A 19226-nucleotide genomic window follows, 5' to 3' on the forward strand; every position below is an offset into this window, starting at 1 on the left:
ATGACTTTATTCTCGTTATATTACGTAATTTTTTCTCTTAAAAATATGACTTTATTCTCGTAATATTCTGACTTTATTCTGTAAATCTCAGATGTTTTTTCCCTCAATGTGGCCCTAATACTCCGTCGTACATGTTCTAGTAGAAACACAAAATACAAGTATGAACCTGAAAATGAGCACGATATGGGACCTTTAATCCTTTATCATAGTTTTTCTCACTTTTTGTACTGCAAACATGACTGATCTCGCCTTTCATTTTTTGTTTTATTCTGAAAGCTTTCACCGGAAACCCTCCGTGTTACTCTGTCTGTCTTGACAGTGGTTTCAGTCACATGGTTGCTGCCTCACCGAGAGAGCTGATGGAGCCAGATGAGAGAGGCAGGCAGGAGGCGAGCCCCTCCGGTTGCGCGTCAGCATCCCCTCAAATAGGAATCCGCTGCTGCTGTCACTTCTGCTCTACATACTGAGAGACGGACGACTGTAAAAAAAACCGAAACAACCATCTAAAATTTGCACTTGTGCATGCAGCTGTTTTAATGCATGTGATGCCAAAGAAGAAGAGCAGCAAGGGGAGGCTGTGGTGAGGAAGGAAGGCTGGAGCTTTTTGCAAAGAAATGATAGTGAGGAGGATCAAGGCGCGCTGTCCCAGGAGAACTCATCTGAAGAGCAAGAGGATGCTCCTCTAACGAACTGGGGGGGCTGAGTGAGTATACATCCTAATCTCCATCTCTCCATCATTTTGCTTCCACTTTGATGACATCTGGACATCCCTCTTTATCACCTCTGAATCCCCCACACCCCTCCCTCCTCTACTCGATCACACCTGTCTGATCAATCATTCATGGGCTTCTTAGTAAAGTGCAGCATAACCGGTTGGTCAGTGATGTGTGAAAAGTTGCCTTGCTATTTGTGCACTTTAACCCTGCACAACTTAATGCATGCACGCATCAAGGTTTAATACCATGCAGACATCAGTGCATTATAGGAGGTCGATGGTGTGTTTAAAGTTTTTGATTAGAGTGAACATGTGTTGCACACTGTGGCCACTGTGCCTGTGCAAGGCTAATTAATAAAAGGCTTTGTGAGGGACTCTCCTATCACAGGCACTCATCATTAATCCGCTGATAGCCCTGAGGGCGTGGGTTTGCTGTATGTGATGATAAGAGAAAAGGCACCAGTCCTACTTACACAGCAGGGCTGATTAATTATGGACTCAGAACTGATGAACTCAGAGAGACTGTGAGGTGACACAGACATGTCAAACAGAAACAGAGGCTTTTTTAATAGCATTTTTTTTATTTTCAGCATTGATTGGTGACATTGAGGATGATTTTTTTTTTACCAAAATATAAGTTCTGTTTGTTAAGATACATTGTCTAGCTTTAAATGATTGCTGAGCGATATAGAAAGCAGTTTTAAAATCCTTGCCACAACTATATATATCTAAATCAGTCTGTGATGGTTTCCTCACCTGTAATGATCTTGGGAGTGGAAGCGCTCGCTGTGCTGCTTGAATGTGTGGGTGTGAGTAGAACTTCTCCAGAAAGGCTCAGTGCATGTAGATGAATGAAATCCACTTACTATGCAGCAAGGGTTCCCATCTCCAGTGCGTGCGCCTATATGTGTGTGTGTGTATTTCACCTCATTACACTCATTGTGTTGACTTAAGCAGGAGGGTCACCCCTGAGGGCCCGTTCTCCTGCCTTATTGAGGAGCGATGCCCTGAATTACACCACACTCACTCACGCTGATTGCAGAAGTACAGGAGGAGCACACTGGGAGGATTTGACTGAAACGTCACTGAATGTGATGTATGTTTCCTGGCACGGATAAGTAAGTCGATGCATTACACAATCGCCTAGTTGTCCCCCACTCACTACAAGTGCGTTTCGTCGAGAGGTGCTTAACTCTTGGATCTCGTGTATTTCAAATTTGCGATTGAGCTCCAGGTCTGGTTCGAATTCTGGGCAATTATGTTCACAGCCTGCCCACGCACACTTTATACAGGAGCTCCTCTATTCTTGGTTGTTCTACAAACTGACAAAAGAAAACTCTCTCCCTCGCAGCCTGTGTACTGCATTTCTCCTGAGGCGTTCTCAATATTCTCCCCGTGTATGTATTAAACATCAAGCATGTCGAACTGCAGGCGCGGGGCCGAGCACTTTAAGGCAGAGTCAGCCTTCTGTGGAGGGTGACAGAACAGTCAGATGGCCCCCACAGGGCAGAGAACAATTCCTGCTGCTGATGCACCCAAGGCGACAGGACTGGAGCGCTGCTTCCTCCTCCCGTCTCCCCTCCCCTCCCCTCCCCTCCCCTCCCCTCCCCTCCCCTGTCATCCACCCTCCATCCCCATCATCCCTTCCCACCTTCATCTCATAGAGATAAACACGCTCTCTCTCGGGTTCACTAGCACACCTGCACTACAGCTCCTGTGCTCTGTCTGCCTCCCCCTTCGTCTCCCACTCATCATACATGCATACACACATGAAACATATTGCCTCTTCCTTTAACACACGTGCAGATGTGTGCCTCTCACACACGGCATCACTATACTTCCCCATACACATTAGCATACCTTCTTACTGAGGGTGTAACGATACGCCGGTCTGGATCGATTTATCGATTGAATCCAGTATCGTCGATGCAAAGTGGAAACATCGATACATCTTTAAGATACGCCTTTATTTTGAAATTCTCAACTGATAAAAAACATTTGCACTTAAACATTTGAAATGTGGGACTTTATAGGAGGTCTATTTTTATTATTTTTATTAAAAAAATAGACTGCATTTCATTTAAACGTCTGGAAGAACGCAGTAAAACAAATGTAAAATCGTAACTTATTTGCTTTTTGTGAGTTGGTGTAAATGTAACTGTGTTAAATATACTTGAAATATGATATCGTCTCATATCGATCGCAGGCCCCTGAATTGAATCGAAATTGTATCGTGGCAGACTTTGTGATATCAGCAAATATCGTATCGTTGTCCAAAGGATCAGTATAATATCGTACTGTGATGAAACTGGTGATTTACACCCCTATTTCTTAAATCCGCAATCATGCATACACTCTTGCCACTTTATTAGGTCCACATGTACAATCTAATGCAATCCAATACAAGATGTTCTGCCATAAAGTCTACTTTTATGATGCTTATAATGGTCATTTTTTTGACACTGTCAGAGAGATGGATTTATATGTTTTACCATTGAGGTCATAGTTAATAGTGGTGTTGTACTGGACTGCTTTATATTGGGAGGTGTTTCTAATATTCTGCCTCCTTCATGTATGTAAATAGGGAGGACAACAAATTACACCTCTCAATATAATGTAATCCAGCACACACCACCTTTAAAGGAACAGTATGTAACATTAAGGGGGATCTATTGGCAGAAATGAAATATGATATTAATAAGTACGTTTTCATTAATGTATAATCCCCTGAAACTAAGAATGGTTGTGTTTTCATTGACTTGATGAGCGGTTTATATCTACATATGGAGAGGATCCTCTTCACAGAGCCGGGCGCCATGTTTCTACAGTAGCCCAGAACGGACAAACCAAACACTGGCTTTAGATAGGGCCATTCGCGCTTTTGCGTTTTTGCGTTTTTGCGTTTTTGCGTTTTTGCGTTTTTGCGTTTTTGCGTCGGGAACCATAGTTTTCCTTCACACTTGGCACACAGGAGAAGTTCAATAAGGTCTCAGATGGTTGCAATCTGCAACCTCACCGCTAAATGCCGACAGATCCTACACATTGCAGCTGTCACTATGACCTCAGTAATATACATCATTTACTCATTTTTAACATGTAAACAAAAACTGAATATTATAAACTTAGTAAAGGTAGCATTTATGGCAGCGCTGTTGTATTGAAATACAATGTATTATACAGGTGTACCTAATAAAGTGGCCACTGAGTGTAACTGGCCTTTACTCTCTTATACAAGCTATCACAATGTCCTACACATGGTACTATTCTCTCTTACACATACAGCTATACTATATATATATATATATATATATAGCTATATGGAAAGTTGCAAGTAGAAGCGAATAGAAACAAATTACGACTCTACTTTGTAAACATACAGAAACAAGACGTAAAAAGAGCGAAAGTTGAGGAAAATAATAGAAAGAACTGGGTTTTCTGGTACGTTTTGAGGTCAGCCAGATTCTGAGTTGTCATACAAACCTTTGCGTAGGCTCACTCTTTGCACACATAGTCGATGCGTACGTACAGTATATTATATGTAATATACAGACGCTACGCTGGCTGTTTTGGGACAGTAAACAGAGACAAACACACAAGAGAAAATGTGTAAAACAGAATGATATTGTATCTAAGAGAAAATGACAGCATATGTTATTATGAATAGCTTTGTGTGAGAGAGAGAGAGTTTGATTGAATGTAAATAGTATTGCACTCTCAGTTCCTGGTTGGCTTACGGCTCTTAAAAACCATGAAGTGGAGAACAATCAGATAAATCACTATGCCGATGACCTTGCTATTGTTCTAGCAAAACTTTGGTGAATTTAAAGTTGTCCTTAAATGCTCTGTGGCTTGATTTAAATTCTCCTTGAAGCCTTAACAGTGCTAGAAAATGCCACTTAGGTGGTACAGGCTTTTTCAAGAAAGGCTGTGAGTCAATCAGAAACTTAGAATTTAAACTGCCTATACCTGTCCAATAAAACTATACCTTCTTTTTCTAATAATCACAAATATTTCCCACCACATGCACAGTCATTTTCTCTCACACACAGTCAATACCACTTTCTTTTATACTCACACACACCAGGCTGTTCTCATACACTGTTCGTAGCTACGAAAAGCAATACACTATAATTTGTATATCACCCACGTAATCAATTCCTACGTAATCTACGTAATCGTGAGCCAGGACAGGTGATGTAGATTAAGGGCGTCAAAGTCCGCAGAGGGAGGCGGTCGTGGTGGATCTAAAAACACCAGACTTTCACCCAGAAGAATGCTGTTTGTGTCTCGTGTAAAACCAGAAGTCAACGTTGACTTATTTGTCATGTAACTTCCGTAGTTATTTTAACCCAAACCACAGTCTTTTCCTAAACCTAACCAAGTAGTTTTGTCTCCTAAACACTGCAGGGGCTTGCACAGGTACACTGATTGCTGGACATTTGTAGGAAAATGCACAAAAAATAACAAAATACCTTTTCATAAGATATCTTACAAACAGTGAGGAAACGTTGCAGGCACACACACACATATATTATAAATACGTATTATATAGAGAGAGTGTATGATGGTGTAGTGTTCAATATTAATGGGTTTTTTTTCCACTTTCCCGGGTCAGAGGTCTACTTGCCTTGAAGTATTTATCAGTGATTATCAAATAACAACAAAGACCAAAGTTAATTGTCATGTTTAATCTTTATTTAAGTAAATTAATCTGGAGTTTTGCCCACATCCTCTAATGCCACCCAACTAAACTCCTGTTTTCCAAGATAATTGAAATGCTCGCTTGCGCTTCAGCTCATAAACTTTATCTTTTCTCGCAAGTGCTGGATCAACAGAGATGAGAAGGAAGCGAGATGGCTCACTCCTTAGCTACTTCAATCATCAGCTCCAGAAAAAAAATTATTTACTAGCCCAAAGTGGCATTTTACGTGCCCTGGGCAAGCGGGCGAGCCTTCTTGTTGAGCCCTGTGGTGTCTGTGAGTGAGAATTACAGTGTTTGTAAGAGAGAACAGAGAGCGCAGCTACTCGCAGTTATTTAGGGTTTTGAAAGTGTCAGTCATTGTCTGAGGCCTTCGGTTGTTTATAAGAGGTGCAAAAGTGCGATGTGAGCTCCACAGATCACGGAGCAAATGGTCCGTGAATCCTCGAACTAAGTGTGTTTGCGAACATGTGTGTGTGCATGTTAGCTGTGTGCATAATAGCTCGGGGATCGGGGGGCCAGTGGATTGGCCAGTCAGCCAGACAGATGTGCCCTAGCCTGGACTTGGAGTGCGGGGCCTCGGACTGGCCTGCCACCCAGCATTAGTGCCATGGATCCGTGACCAAAGGGCTCAGGGCACCAAAACTCACTGTCTGCATAAAATGCTCTCAATTATTAATGCTGCTGTGTATAGGGCAGTAAGAGGCATTGCAGAGGCCATGGGAGGAAACAAGGAAATGGGCACTGAAGGGCGAACGAAGCGGGATGACCAGCAGATAGAAGAAGTAGAATAAATGAATGGAGAGAATAGTTTTTGAATACTTTTCTTTTGTACTTCAACGTCGTCCTATGGTGAACTGAACATGAGCACATACAGTATAATGCCACATTTAAACAAAAGTAGATCACCATAGCAACGAGATCAAGAAAGTGATGGTTCTTATTGATACTCCCCATTACTCTCGTCTTAGAGACATGAAAAGAAAAATGACATTGACTAGTTAGACCTTGGTCTTTTACACACCATCGTGTACGTTGCATCTCAAAGTTCCCTCCAGTTATCGTCACATGTCGTGATTTTTCACAGAATACAGAATGCCCCTCATTAATTGTTGAGTGCACGGGAAGTTTAGTATGCGTCATCTCCGCGTGTGCACTCAAAACATTTCAGGCCGGGTCCAGCATTGCAGTAGCTTGCCATTAGAGAAAGAGCGCTGTAATTCATAAGTATTGATTCATATCTCAGCTGCATTACAGCATAATGTCCCTGAACATGACTATATACAACACAATAAATAAAGCAGCAAAGAGAAAGATTTACATAGATATTCTGTTAACTCCCCATTATGTCTAAATGTGATACAATCATAATACAAGAACATGACAGAGTACGTTCTAATCATTGCAGCTCCATTATTACACGTAGATAATGGGCTCCATCCTCTGTTCCCCATTTAGCAGTGAACTGAGAGAAAACACGCTCCTGTCCTGAAGCTTGTGTCAGCCTTTGGTGCTTTATTAGCTAGAAATGTACAACAATGCTGCAGTGTGTATCTGCTTGCATGTGCACTATGTTTCAACAATGTAAACCATACTTCTAGCAGTCATAAAAACATTATTTTAAACTCCCTGGTTTTATAGAGAGAGTGAAAAGCTTTCCAAGGTCTTACCATCAGGTGCGGTTTGAGTTTAGAATTATAGTCTCCATTGAGGAAATATTCCTTTATCCTTCAACTCATATGCAGTCTTACCGGTGCGCTTTGATTTATTAGCCTTCTAGTGTATAAAAACCTCCTCAATATATGCATGTGTGTGTCTTTTATTCATTTATCATGGTCACTGACACCTATGCCCCTCTCTTTGAACTTCCAAGCCAGTGTAGTTGCCACTTTTAGCCCATACTCATGCAGTACCATTACTGTCGCTCAATTTGTACAATGTAAACTAAAATGTAAAACGTAATTATTAGGGCTGTCAAAGTTAATGCAATAAAAATGCGTTAATGCAAATTAATTTTAACGCCACTAATTTCTTTAACACATTAATGCAACTTGCGATTTCTGGGTTGTAGCGGGCTAAGTTTTAAAGCTAGAGTGGCATCATATGTCTATGTCATACTAGCTTGTTGCGAAGGAGGTTAAATAACACTCAAACTTGTGCTAAATTTTGGCAAGAAAACACCATTTTCAAAGGGGTCCCTTGACCTCTGACCTCAAGATAGGTGAATGAAAATGGGTTCTGTGGGTACCCACGAGTCTCCCCTTTATAGCCTCGAGTTTGGCATTTTGGCCGTCGTCATCTTGGTTTTTGCAAGAGAGGGTGGAGCTAAGTACAACCGAACGCTGAATGAGACATTTTTAGGCGACCAAAAAGGTTATTATTAACTATAATGAACTGAAAACACACTATGAAAGGGTTAAAGTTGTAAGAGGAAAACACGGACAACTCCCAGAACAAACAACGAGGTTTAAGCGACCTGTCAATCACAAGGTAGCCACGCCCTAAAGCATCCCCTGCTTTATGGTGTATTTGACTCTAAATGGGACCATAGTTTACTAAATGAACATCATTCTTTATTGTAGAAGACTTGAAACTAGCGATTGAGACCATAAACTCATGTTTACAATGTTTACTGAGGTAATAAATCAAGTGAGAAGTAGGCTCATTTTCTCATTTCTCACTTCTATACAATCAGACTTCTTTTTGCAACCAGAAAGAATGCAAGTTTAATGCCACTTGTGCATTGGCTTCACTTTTCAGAGCCGGAGGTTGCCAGAGAATGCCAGACCAGAGATAAGTGTTGGTAAAGACCCTCTGGGTTTTAGAAAATGTGATGCTTAGCTCAAATGTAATGATAATACATGAGCTAATATTCCATTCTAGTCTTTCTATTAAAAGCAAATTCAGTGTAACTGTGGCCACCAGAATACTCAGTGAGGATCCCATGTCCAAAAAGTCAAAGTCAATAAAGACATGCAGATGGAGATGAACTGACCAGCACAACTTTGCCACAAATCAATCTTTTTATTGACCTTTTTAGTGACCTTTTCTGGCTCTGTGAACACAAAAACCTCAGTTTTCTGCTGCTGGCTGCTGGACTCGTCCACTCAGTGCCTCACTGAAGAAGCCTCACAGCTACAGTACAGCAGAGCACTCGGTATTTATGTTTAAAAAAAGAGGTTTTGTTTTTCATTCTTAAAGTTTTGTCACTTTATGTGGGTGGAGAAGTGTTTATATACCAACAACAGTTTAATCGGCGCAAACAGCGAATCATCTGGGTCTCATTAGTGGGGGACGCGATGCACTTCTGCTTTGTGTTTTATGCTGTTAGATCGGCATACTTTAACATAAAAATAGTGCCTGCTCTTGCTTTAAGGAAGGGGAGAGTGTTACATAACTACTTTTCTTGCCCGGATTAGTGCCAAGCGTCAAACCAACGACTTGCGGGCTGCAGGTGTGTTTCGTCAGACTTCACTTCACACTTCTACCGAGCAAATTAAATATCAGATTCTGTCTAAACACATTGTGAGAGTGGCAGTACGTAGTACTCATAATGCAACTGAAACTCCTACCATCAACTAGCAAACACAACTGCAGTTAGTAATGAGCCTATTGCATCAGCACAAGGAGATAATTGAACGATGCCATTAGGTGTGGCAGCTAGATTGAAGTGTGAAAACCCTCTTGTGAGTGAATATCTCTGCAAGAACTAATACAAAAAGTAACTTTATTCTCAAAGACACATAACTGTGATAAGGGAATAGTTATACAACATATGGTTGGTAATTTAGTTTGGTAATTTGTCGTGACTGTATCTTATTGTAAGGTGATGAATTGATTAAGTATTTTTGGCCGTGTTTGTGCATGTGTGTGTTTCTACACCTTTCCTTATCCATCTGTCTGTATTTGCATATTAACAGTATGCATAAATCTACAGCACAGTTATGTTATTAACATGAATATGAGGTGTGTCGCTCCTTCCTCTTCCTGTTTGAGACACAGACAGACAATGTAAGCAGCATGGTGCGTGCTGGTGATGGGCGAGTTCACCTTTGCAACAGTAGCTGTTTATTGATTCCTCTGACAGTCACACATGTGTTAGCGACGGAAGATCAGCTTCTGCACTCAGAGAGCGCGAGGACAGCGGGGCATTCATGCCGACTGGTTATTTATTCATTAACAGGCGGTTTGCTCCTCGGCTCTGCCTCAGAGGACCGTTTTCACCTGTTTCACCTCCTGAGGTTTGAGATAGCGCTGCTGCATTTGGTATCAAATCTGTCTCGGGTGCACACATATACATGCGCAGTAGCTTCCAACTCTACCCCATGAATGAGTGAGACTGTAGGGACAGTGGAAGCCGGAGGAAGAATGAAGGGTGGAGTCGAGGGCTCTGGGGACCGTGGCAAGGCAGATCCTATATTGATTGGTTTAGTAAGAGAATCCTCGGGCTTTTAGTGGTGCTGCTTAATAAGAGTGGCTTGTGGAAAGAGAGATCACATCAGCTGAACTCCACTCCAGAGGCTGCGTTTGGCTTTGAGGAATAGTTCACAGCAAAATCAAAACATAAGCAAATCCATTTAGATTATGGTTTTTGGCACATTTCAAGATTTGGAAATATCTCTTTACACGAGGACACGTTGGCTCTGCGAGGTCATATATACAGCGCAGGTTTTCAAGCAGGAAATAAAGGTCATAAACTTTTGTAGTGGAACCAGATGTCGAGCACACTATCACAGGTGTGTGATCCTCCCATACCGAAACCTAAGCAGCAGAAACTCTGCATGTACCTATCACATAGCACACAGCCGGATCACACGAAACGAGTCTCCAGAACTCGCAGTGGGTTTGTCGCAGCATGGATGTTGTGGTTTTTTGCATTGACATAGTCTTTTTTGCAGAACGTACCCTATCTGTCTATCTCGGTGTAAAGTCAAGAGCCTGGCTTCAGAGAAACACTGAGCTATTTTAGGAGGCAGCAGATTGTGCTAAGCGAGAAAGTGAAGTGACACAACTGGGGTTGAGATTTCTCGGCGCCTGAAAACCTTGAAAATATCTTTATTTAGTACATCTTCGCTCCCCTGACACCTCGCAGATTGCACCTAGCTACCATCAGATAATGGGTAGCTACGGAAGCAAGCAGCACATCAAAGTCTGAAGACGCACAACCACATTATTCTTTCGCTTTTTATCGTAAAATGACATTTTGAATCAGGAGGACTGTTAAGGTCGTTTTAGTTCTTGTGTAACAAACTATTTTTGCCGTCATTTTCACATTTTTAATACATATGTTATTAAATTTGAAGAGTGTTAGCAACTAATATAACTTTGAAGAATGTGGAGTGTATGATACTTTGTGTGTGTATATTACTGAGAGAAGGGCTGGGACTATTTTGGGCTGTTTTTGATGATTTAATTTGATTATTTATGTATTCACCTCCACATGAAAGAGAGCTGAGGTCCCAAGTGGTCTCTTTCTTTTTCTCTCTCACACACTTCCTTCTCTTTCATGCAAACACACACACACACACACAAATCCATATTTATTTAGCCATTTGTTACCATTTTCGTAAATACACGTCATCGTTTTCAGCACTACTTTCTCTGTGTTTTATTTGATGGGATCGGTGCGCCTCCACCCTCCTCTCTCTCTGTCAGACTCTCGCCGATGCAATAAGTTCCAATGTAATCTGACACGTCTGTGTGTGTGTGTATGTGCAGCTCATTGTGTTTGCACTTGTTTAATGAAAGCACCTGCTGTGTTTGTCCCCTTCATTCACCCATCGGATCGATAGCAAGCTGGGTCTGTCAGCGTGCTGGCTGTCATGGAATCTCTGCTAACCCAATTAACCGAACCATGCGCTAACCCAATTAGCTGAACCCCTGCACTATATTAACCCGGTTCACACTGCCACACACACACACACAGACACACACACACACATCAAAATGCAAGGCCAGCAGGTCAAACACAGAGTGCAATCACTACTGATGTGATTTGCTTCCTCCGTGCTGAGCAGCAATGCCTGTAAAATATTAATGTAATGTGATTCATGTCCCTTTTATGTTTTCCTCGTTGAAATCAAAACACTTTTCAGAAAACTCACATTACTAATATGCTCTGCACAACTAACTGTACCCAAGCACTATATGCAGGTTATGACTTTATTGACCGACTCTATGAAGTGATCTCATGCAACTGGATGTGTGATAAGGCCAAACAGCTAACAGCAATGTATTTCAAGTACGCCTGCAACACTTAGTCTATCACAACAAGAAGGTCCAGGGTTCGATCCCTGGTCTGGGCAGGGCCTTTCTGTGTGGAGTTTGCATGTTCTCCCCATTCTTCTTCAGGGGTCTCCAGTTGCACGGCAGCTGGATTCTCGCGATGTTGCGAGATCACGTGTGAATCGCAGTATCAAACATCACACGAAAATCCATCTTGTCAGGTTAAGTAATGTGTGTGTGTCCGGCTCGCCAGACAACGGACCAATCGGCGTCCTGTGAGGAGCTATTGCAGCTACGGCCGTGGTTTTAGGTGTGTGAGATCTGAGATCCGATGAGACCATAGCGTGAAACGACACAGAGAGGCGATTGGCGGCTGATAAAGAGATTAGCGTAGATGCTGCAATAGCATCAGTTATATCAGAACTAGAGTGTATTTCTTCACTGTAAGAAGAGCAAAGAACGGCACTGAAGGCCATGTTTTTGGCCTTGCTTTCATTAGTTTGATTGACAGATGGGTCAGCCAATCACCTGCCAAGTATTTTTTTGAAGGTGCCTACTCTTTTCCAAACAGTTTCCATGACTGTTTGTGTCTAATAGCCCCCCAGAATTGCCAAATCAAATATGCTGATCATAAAAATCCGTGATCCGCTGTGGCGACCCCCAACGGGATGAACAACAAATAATTGTTTTAGTAATTTTTCAAGGAAAAATGCCAAACATTTGCTGGTTCTAGCTTCTCAAATGTGAGGATTCTATGCTTTTCTTTGTCGTACACAATAATAAACTGAATATCTTTGGGTTTTGGACTGTTGGCCGGACAAGAAAACACATTAAAGATGTGAACTCAGGCTGACATGTTTTAGAAAGAAAATAATCGGCAAATTAATTGATAATAAAATAAATGGTACTTGCAGCAGCCCTAAATTCAAGTATATACAGTAGCTATACGTGCATGTGCAATATATACATACATACACGGATAAATAGCAGGTGAGTTGAATATAAGATAATTCATTAGCTTGTAATATTACCTGACCAAAAGAAGCAGCATGATTTTTAGAAGATTATGTTATGATTAAGTCGTGCGATTAATTCGCACGTCAATATATTTTTTCGAACTGTTGTTTTTGGCATGAATACCCAGAATGCGAAAATTATGCAGCGAAAAAGCAACATAATTTTTTTCCGGAACAAGGTTGATTTTCTGAGCTTTCTCACCACAAATAGAGGCATCAACCAATCACGTTGTGTGGAACAGGTTGAGTTGTGCCTATATTTATAAAACAACAACACGAAGGCTCTGTAGTCTGGACCAAGACAGCAAATTGTATTACTCCTTTCAACCTTGACAAAGGCAGCGTAGACCAGATCCACTCCTTCCGATCTTACCTTTAACAATAAAAGCCCTAGACATATAATATTAACAGGCGAGTATTTCGCATTTTCCTGTCGTTTATTCGTCACGCCCCCGGTGTGTTAAGGCCTTTACTGCTGAGTTCAACAATGGCGAATAATACATCCTTACCCTGCTTGGTGGCTCAGTTTTGAACATTGTCAATCACACATAGTGAGCTATAACAAACTACCCAAGCAATGAGTCTGAATAGCATCGCATTGACAGCCAGTCCAACCACATTAAATTTGCCAATCATAACATTTAACATCACTCAACCAGCCAAATAAAACAATGATATTCTAACTACCTAATATGATTAAAGCTTTAAGCACCATGTATAATTTTCAGTGCATGAGCAGGCATTTCAGCTGGATGACATGAGTCATCTGTGACATTTCTACAGTGTCAGAGGTTGTGAGTAGTGTAATAGATGAGCGGGCGTAGCAGCACGGCAGTAGCTGTGCTAGAGTGGCGGTGTAAGGTAGGTGGCCTTGTACAAGAAGTGTAAAGAAAGGCGGCATGAGTCACTTAGAGAGAAGCCTGCATGCTCCATTGAGAAGCAACCCACAGAGCATCTCTCTCCTGTCTCCTCTCCATCTGTGGTGCTGTGTAGGCTAGTCAGAGAGAGAGAGGGAGGGAGAGAGATGGCAAAAACACGCATGTAGGTTAACATTTCAGAGTACACCTGGGGTAATGGTTTTTCCGTAAGCCGCCATTGTTGAGGCCGACCCGGCTTTTAAGGCTGAATCAAATCGATGGCTTCTCCGTTTGAGGCTGGGAGGAGCGGGGCAGCCTCTCTCTGTCTGCACAGCCACGATAACACTGCTCAATGGGCACTAACCACCTTTCAAATGGAAATGGAATATCCAGCGAAAATTAGACACAGTCATCCGGATGGTACTTAGCACCGGGCGGTGAATGGGAGATGGTGGCGTGACGGCTGAGGGGTGTGCCGCGCTTTTGGCTTTGTTGTGCCAGAAGCTTAGCTTTCAGAGAGCAACCGGGGGTTCATGTTGTGCTTTTTTCAGGGTTTGCAAAACATTTTACACACACTTACAGGAACTGCGTCGCATACTGAGGCATGTAAGATCGGATGCAAGCTTGCAAGTGCAGAGAGTGACTCACCCCAAACCGTGGGGGCGTGTGTGCTACAGACAGTATGCTAACTTACAGTATACACCCATCACAGTGCCAGTTCCTTCTTCCTGTGTCTCCCTCCACGTCTCCTCTTCCCACCTATCCCTCATTAGCTCCCTTGCAAACACACACACACATGCACACGCAGACTAACTCAGGCTAAGGGGGAGGATTCATAAATTGCTGACATAGGAAGTGAACGCTGTGATCAGATTGAGTACTGGCTCAGTCGCGTAAAAACCCCTGGGGAATGGTTTAAAATAAATCAGTCATAGATTCTGCCTGCCCTAAAGATTAAAGTGGAGGGAAGTGAGTGTGAATGTGTGTGTGTGTGTGTGTGATCTGTCAAAAACGAGATGGTAAAGTTTGTCCGTGTGTTGCTGTGAATTTACAGCATGCACCTACAGTCTACAGTATGTGTCTGCGTGAGAGTTACAGACTGTAAAGCTGATGAAAAGAGCCACTGGGCGGGTGCGCTGTGGTAAATGGTTGCATGAAAGTGTCGACATGTGTAACTGCTCCAATTGGCTCTCTCCTGGAGTCGTCCTCAGGGAAATAAGGGCAGCAGCACAGGCAGAGATAGGGCTGCCACTGACACAGAGTTATGAATCTGTCCTATATGTGCACGTTTTCACTTGTTTTAAGTCAGTGATTGATGTCAGGAGATGCAACAAATGTGCAAAATGTGCAAAATGTGCAAATTTATAAAAAAAATAAATCACATGTTGTGTGGTTGTTTGTGTGCATGTGTCTGTATATGTGCATGTAACTAGGATTACATGTCTCCCGTCTAATATTGAAGATTTGTCTTCTGTGTGTGTATTTGTCTTTGTTTACATGTACAGTCAACCCGGTCTCACTCCCAACTCGTCAAATACCGCCGATTGGGCAGTACCCCTCGGCATCGGAAACCGACACACGGAAGCACCCTTTATCGACAGTATGTGACGAACCAGGCTTTCAACTAACTCCAATGTCAACCCAAATGCAGCGCTATTCAACGGTTGGAGCAAAATACGTAGTATAAGGAACGTGAGAGTCCGCTTAGGGTGGTGGGATGGGTCAAACAAACACAAGACTTTCAACCAGGAGACCTCTTTTAGCCGCCCGTGTGAAACTAAAAGTAACATTGACTTATTTTGTCACGTCAGTCGTTAGTCACATGACTTGTCGGTATTGTCAGTCCTGTGAGTCACGTGAGTCACTAGTCAGGTAAGTTAACGTCAACTACGGTCACTTCCTAACCCTAACTAAGTGGTTGTGTTGCCTAAACCTAACTTCCTGTGAAAACCGAAGTTTATTTTGAAAGGACACTATGCATGTAACGGGCGGATATTGACACGTCGTCCTTGTTAAGTCCAACAGTAACCCAAGATGGGTACCCTGTTCGTCGGTCTCCGATGCCGAGGGGCACTGACCAAGCAGCGATATTTACGAGTTTGGAGTGAGAATGTGTTGGTACAGTGTACGCATATGTGTTCATGTCTATAGGCTGTGTGTGTGCAGTGTGTTTGTTCAGGACTTCCCAGGACTCCAAATGGTGTCGGGGGTGATAAATGTGCTCTAGGGGCAGCACTCAGCAGCTGTTTGTGGACTCACGTTAGCACACACTGAGCCACAGACCTTTTCACTCTACTGTGTAAACGTCTGTGGATAAGTGGGCATCTATCTACCTGCAATAAACCCAACACATACTGTACAATGCACCCATTGTGTCGTAGGTTTGGATCCGCCCAGGTCATTCGCTCTCTCATCTCCTGCATGTCTTGTCTCTCTGTACTTATTGTTGAAAGAATGACACGATGTGTGATATATGTGTGAGAATAACAACAAGTACAATAACAGTCTCTGCTTTAGTTTCAGACCACAGGAGCAAGACTGCACACTTTAGAAAGCCCCCTTGTGCAGAAAGGTTGAACGCCACGGTAGCTGAGTTTCAGTTTTGCTGGTAATTCAAAAAGTATTTTTCTTTGTAACCGTTTATTGAGCTAGAGAGGATTGGAAGGTGCACAGTTGGGCTTAGGGAGAAGATAAGGGAACTAATTCCTTCCCTCTTCTCCCTCTGCTCTTTGATCCTCACCTCCCGCTTCATATCTTTTTGATTGCCATGTTTATGACAGCTCCTTTTTCCTTTCCTGCTCTTGCCTCTTTCCTTTCCTACCGTGTGGTGTGGCATGTCAGCGGTTCATCTCCTGCTGGAGGTCCTCTTGCATGCACACGCGCACAGATGAACGCATAGACACACACACGTGGAAAGACACACACACACACACACACACTCTTGAGCGAGACGCACCCGCCCCCTTCCTTATAGAGGTAAAGTGAGTGCACCAGCATCCGCGATGAATAATTGAGTTATCTGGCTCCGCGCAGAAATAGCAATCTCCCCACACAAGTGTGAAAACATCACTTGCCACCCGAGACCTGGGAACTGGCGCTGCTGCCATGTGGGTCTACACGTGTATGTGTATGTGCGTGTTTCTGTTTGCACTCATGCTCGTCTGTTTTAAGACGGGGTGTAACACTGAAGTCATCAGACATTGGACTGGGTTTGTGGATCTAAGCCACAATCTGAAAACTTAACAAAGACATGATGCAAAAAATGCCCTTTGGAAACGGAAAAAATCTAAAAATATTTGTGAATTAATAATAATTGGACACAAACTGAGTCCCTCTGTCACATCTTTTTTTTATTGAGTTGAGTTGTGATTGTGATCTCTGTGGGCTGACATAAATGATTTGTGGGAGCATGTGACTGTGATGCTTTTGAGTCCATCTTGAGCAAGAGAAATATATAGTTTTTTGATCACAAAAAAAAGCCCAAAGCATAGAAAAGACATTTTATATATATTGAGTTAGTTTATTAGGTACAGCTGTACAATCCAATGCAATCCACCACAATAGGCTTGCAATATGTCCTACCTTTGTGAAGCCTATAGAGTACTTTTTTTGCAGTGTTGGAGTTTCAATTCAATGCTGTGATCATTTTGAGACCATAGTTAGTGGGGATGCTGCAATCAGTGGGCAACCTCCAGGTCTGAGAAGTGAAGCCAATGCTGCAGTGCCTTAAACTTGCATTGTTTCTACTAATCAGCAGGGGGCGTCTCCTCTGGTTGCAACAAGAAGTCTGATTGTATAGAAGTCTATGAGAAAATGACCCTACTTCTCACTTGATTTATTACCTCAGTAAACATTGTAAACATGAGTTTATGGTCTCAATCGCTAGTTTCAATTCTTCTTCAATACAGCGTGATGTTCATTTAGTAAATTATGGTCCCATTTAGAGTCAAATAGACCATAAAGCAGGGGATGCTTTTGGGCGTGGCTACCTTGTGATTGACAGGTCGCTATCACGGCATTGTCCGTGTATTCGTCTTGTAACTTTAACCCTTTCACAGTGTGTTTTCAGTTCATAAAAGTTAATTGTAACACTTAATGTCTTATTCAGCATTCGGTTGTATTTAGTACCACCCTCTCGTGTCACTTCTGGTTGGAAGAAACCAAGATGGCGATGGCTAAAAGCAGCAGTCCACAAACTAATGGGTGATGTCACCATGGGTGTGGTACAGTTTACTGCAAAAATCACACCATAATCATTTTAACGTTTTTCAATGAAAAATATAATTCCCACTAATCATATCGCAATTGCAATGTCAGTCAAAATAATCGCATTTAGATTCATCCCTAGTAATTGTACAGTATATTAAGATTCTTCTTTAGTGCAAATTGACAGTTATTTCTGAATGTATGAATCACATCCTCACTCAGTATTACATAGTTAAAAATAAACTGTCTGCACTATATGAGGCGTGAGACCTATTTTTACATCCCCTCTTGATTGTGATGACAGCACCTCTGGAGATTATCATAGCTGCTTACATCCTCATAACTAGTGTTATACTGTTGGAGCTTAAGCATTCTGTCTGTCTCTGTAAAGACTGACCTGATGTAAATCAGCTGCAAGGCCTGGCATATACCCCTCTCCATGCGAGCGACTCCCCGGAGCCCTCTGAAGCAATCCGAACGGTGACACGACAAAGCTGAGGGAGCAGAATCACAGCAAACTGACAAATAAGGCCAAATTTGACAGGCGAATCCTCAGAGCTGCTCCACAGTTTGACAGATGCTTCAGCAGAGGAGAGCGAGCCAACGCCCTTCACAGCAGCAGCGCCGTTCATTAATGCTATTTCATAACACTACAGTAGAGATGATCGCATAGCAGCGAGGCTGCGTGGAATAATAAGCCCGCATGTCAGATATGATACAGATAGATATTATTGTACAGTATTAGTGTAAAGGTTAAATGGTGAGGTTAGAGGTAGCCTGTTAGTTCACTATGTAGCGAGGTAACGTAGACTCCGAGGTAGATGTAACCAGCTGTTAGGTCTAAAAGCTCAGAGCTCCGTCATGTGGAGACGACGGCAGATTAAACAGCAATCCTACTGATCCGGCCCACACACTCCTACTCGCCCCACACTCCTTCCCCCTCACACACACACACATCCATCACGGTGAAGAGGCGCTGCTATGATGAGTGACCACTTTATCTTCTGCTAGGCTGTGATGTTAAAGAGATCTGGTGTGTACGTGTGACAGCCTGCTGCCATAATAGGTAACAAACCTGGAAAGAGGGCGAGACGGAGGCTGAATGTGCATGTGGAGTTAAACCTGGGCCAGGCTGTCCCGGGATGGAGGGCTTCAACAGCTGTCAGCGTGGACGCTGGTGTGATCCTGACATGATCAAGACTGTCGAGGTAGTAAAAGGTGATGACAGAGGGGGGCTATGAACAAAAATGGAAGTTCCCGGCGCCGATGTGCAGTTGTGAAAGTGTATGCATAATGTTTGACAGCGTGCTTGCACTGACATTTATACTGCAGCATGTGATTTAGCAACAGTGCACAGTTTCAGGCTAAAAAAGAAGTGAGCTAGAGAGGCCCGTGGTCTTTGCTCCGTCTGTGTTTTCGACAGGGTTAAGAGTCTTTAGCGTGGAAATCGTCATTAATCTGCTCCGCGCAGACAAGTCAGGCAGAGCTGGGAATATCAAAACATATAG

The 19226-nt window shown here is 42.7% G+C and overlaps 1 protein-coding gene across 5 annotated transcripts in view; it reads left to right on the forward strand.

The window, feature by feature from the left end:
- The first annotated feature begins 369 nt into the window (after positions 1-369).
- Positions 370-19226, forward strand: part of LOC141772729 (uncharacterized) — a 45023-nt gene continuing 26166 nt past the window's right edge. For 2 of the 5 annotated variants that reach the window (XM_074644071.1, XM_074644072.1), the window contains exon 1: positions 370-703. The gene's annotated coding sequence lies outside the window, so the exon portion shown is untranslated. The remainder of the gene's footprint in view (positions 704-19226) is intronic. The other 3 variants (XM_074644069.1, XM_074644070.1, XM_074644068.1) reach the window with 3 other exon arrangements.

The sequence above is a fragment of the Sebastes fasciatus genome, chromosome 8 (assembly GCF_043250625.1).
Source record: "Sebastes fasciatus isolate fSebFas1 chromosome 8, fSebFas1.pri, whole genome shotgun sequence".
In the NCBI taxonomy this organism is placed as follows: domain Eukaryota; kingdom Metazoa; phylum Chordata; class Actinopteri; order Perciformes; family Sebastidae; genus Sebastes; species Sebastes fasciatus.